The sequence below is a fragment of the Limulus polyphemus genome, unplaced genomic scaffold (assembly GCF_000517525.1).
Source record: "Limulus polyphemus unplaced genomic scaffold, Limulus_polyphemus-2.1.2 Scaffold11617, whole genome shotgun sequence".
NCBI lineage: Eukaryota > Metazoa > Arthropoda > Merostomata > Xiphosura > Limulidae > Limulus > Limulus polyphemus.
In genome coordinates this window covers 1-3753 of record NW_013677227.1, presented here as the reverse complement: position 1 = coordinate 3753, position 3753 = coordinate 1, and positions in this window count along the sequence as shown.

The following is a 3753-nucleotide window of genomic DNA, read 5'->3' as shown; positions in this document are numbered from 1 at the left end:
TTATTGTTGAATTAGAGATATTTACAATTAACAATATTACTCGGACAGTCACAATTGTATTAAGCACTTATTTATTGTTGAATTAGAGATATTTACAATTAACAATATTACTCGGACAGTCACAATTGTATTAAGCACTTATTTATTGTTGAATTAGAGATATTTACAATTAACAATATTACTCGGACAGTCACATTTGTATTAAGCACTTATTTATTGTTGAATTAGAGATATTTACAATTAACAATATTACTCGGATAGTCACAATTGTATTAAACAGAATTATTTCTATTTTCATTTGAAGAATATTTATATATATTCGGAATCAGCTTGCTTATCGTTCTTCAACCAAAAAACATGTTCAACTATAAGCTCACAACATGTACACGTGTATTTATGGCTTACAAGTATTGGCTAGAATGTGAACTTAAGTTTGTTTTTTTTTTACTTACAACACCAGAAGTTTCCAGATATTGGTGGGTGTGTTATGAACAACATCTAAAATTGTTCAGTTTCATACTTTCACTTCCCATGTAATTATTTACACCAGTGAAACTAACATCCAAAGTATATCCTAGCTTGAAACAAATAGGTAAATAATAGAAGTATTTCTCCAAACATTATGTAACAGCTTAACGTATTTGTTTGTTAATCATAGCCAGTGTATTGCAGTAATCTATGTAGAAACACTGGAATAAGGAAAGTAAAATATTTATTATATATATAAACTAAGCAAGTAAAATTTTACAAGGTGTTGAAACTTGTCTTACAACAAAATTTGAGTATTTTTAAAATACACGTGCAGAAAAGACAAATTATTATTTTATGTATCAAGAAAATCTTGAGTAACTGCTTCTCGTCAAGTTGATGTGTCAAATAATTACTACTGTATGTTTGAAAAGGAATGCGTTAAACACACTAAAAAGGTTGTTTATCCAGCTAAGTAAGGACTTAGAACGCAAAAAATCTGGAGTTCGATTCCCCGTGGAGGACAAAGCTCATTGTGTGGCTTTACACTAAAAAAACAACTAAGAAAATTCTGGAGAAGCATCGCAAAGTAGAATATCAACACAAGTTGATTACAGCTCCCCAGGTAGAATATCAACACAAGTTGATTCTAGCTTTGCCAGGTAGAATATCAACACAAGTTGATTCTAGCTTTGCCAGGTAGAATATCAACACAAGTTGATTCTAGCTTTGCCAGGTAGAATATCAACACAAGTTGATTCTAGCTTTGCCAGGTAGAATATCAACACAAGTTGATTCTAGCTTTGCCAGGTAGAATATCAACATTACTATGTTAATTATTAAGATATAAAAGATATAACCATTTTTTTTTTCAGAATTTGTGGTGCATACTGGAGAGACTTGGAGATTTTGACAATAAACTTAAAGAAAAACAAATGACCTTTATTCTCTAGATAATAAAATAAAACATTTTTCTTTTAACTAACAGTTTCGCCCTGATGAAACGGCAATGAATGGAGGAGGATCGTTGGCTGAAATAAAAAGTTTTTATTATTATCTGGAGAGTAAAGGTAGTTTATTGCCACGTAAAATCCCTTCAACAACGTAACGAATTTCTTGATTAAATAAAAGTTTTTAGTCTTAATTATGAATGTGTTTAAATGGAATTTAATTCGTCTGCATGAGTAACTTGGTAAAACCCTGAAATTTGTAAATTCAATAGAACCGAGTGCGAGTAACTGGTGTAATATTACTCTGCATCTATCTTTTTTTATAACCTCTAAGTTGGACAGGAATCTATTTTTTTAATTTCGATGTCACTTTCTTAAGTCAAGTTCCTGGTTAAAGTTATTGATTAATACAGATTATATTTACAATATTGTTTTAAACAAATTCTGACTGGCTACTTCTTAATCCTAATACCTATTTTTCCTGGATAAAAATTTCTCCGTTAACTTTCTCTTCGGGTAAAATAGAATATATTGGGCTAATGAAGCCACTTATAAAATCTTACAGATATCTGACTATTGTAATACCAGTGTGTAACTTGGGGTGTAATATCTTACAGATATCTGACAGTATAAACGGTATTGTAATATCAGTGTGGATTTGGGTTGTAATATCTTACAGATATCTGACGGTGTAGACAGTATTGTAATATCATTGTGTAACATGGGTTGTAATATATCACAGTGTAAACGGTATTGTAATATTAGTGTATAACATGGGTTGTAATATATTACAGATATCTGACAGTGTAAACGGTATTGTAATATTAGTGTATAACATGGGTTGTAATATATTACAGATATCTGACAGTGTAAACGGTATTGTAATATTAGTGTGTAACATGGGTTGTAATATATTACAGATATCTGACGGTGTAAACTGTATTGTAATACCAGCGTGTAACTTGGGTTGTATTATTTTAAATATATCAGCCTGTAACTCGGGTTGTAATATATTACAGATATCTGACAGTGTAAACGGTATTGTAATATCAGTGTGTAACTTGGGTTGTAATATATTACAGATATCTGACGGTGTAAACGGTATTGTAACATCAGCCTGTAACACGGGTTGTAATATCTTATAGATATCTGACGGTGTAAACGGTATTGTAATATCAGCCTGTAACTCGGGTTGTAATATCGTACAGATATCTGACGGTGTAAACGGTATTGTAACATCAGCCTGTAACTCGGGTTGTAATATCGTACAGATATCTGACGGTGTAAACGGTATTGTAACATCAGCCTGTAACTCGGGTTGTAATATCTTACCCTTTTTATATCATTTATGTCTATGATCTTATTTTAAGAACACGAGTTGTTAATTTGTTTTTACGAATACGTGTGTGAAATAGGAGATGTGGTATCTTTATATCAAAAACGACCTTGTGATTTACTTTAACGTGTTTATTTTCCAGACACTTCCTAAGTAATCTTTAAATTGGATCATCCGTTATCCAAGATATTTCGAACTAATCCCTGCACATTTTCTCTTTCAACGTGTACTCTAGAGAGCAGGTTCATTTGATTTTAGTCCTGATAAGTACATCATTATGTGTATCGTTAGATATGTCTTGAAAGAGAGTAACTTATTATTATAATAACATAAGCATTCACACAGCTAAAACTCATTTTGTAGCTCATACTGAAACTCGTGTAATCTTGCGTCTAGTTATCTGGAGTTTTCATAAATGTATTGGACTGGGATATAGCTGATATATAGTCAAGCAAAGTATTAGTTGTTAACGATGTTCGTGATTAAATATTTAGATATATTTTCTTAGAATGGTTATCAGGAAATACCGATTAAAAGTAGAACACCCGCACATGAGCACGTGTGCCAAGTTTGGACTCGTTGGTTTGTGAGTGAAAGTGTGAATACGGTTTCAAACACGGTACCTCTCAAGGGGAACACGAACACATAATCCAATAACACATTCGAGCTCAGCGGCCACGAAAAAAAATGCTTCTAGACTCCCATAATGCCTGGGTGACATTTCGGGCTCGTTTTAGCCCTTCCTATTTCTGGTAAGGGGCTACGCCGTATAGATAACGACATCTTCTGGGCTATCCCGAGTCCTTAGCCAAGTTTAGTTCTGCTAGTTCCAGAACTGTGGGACAAGTTAGCTGCATAAAGATACAGAGCTATAAGCTGAATTAATACAAGACACATAGAGCTATAAGGCGAATTAATACAAGACACATAGAGCTATAAGGCGAATTAATACAAGACACATAGAGCTATAAGGCGAATTAATACAAGACACATAGAGCT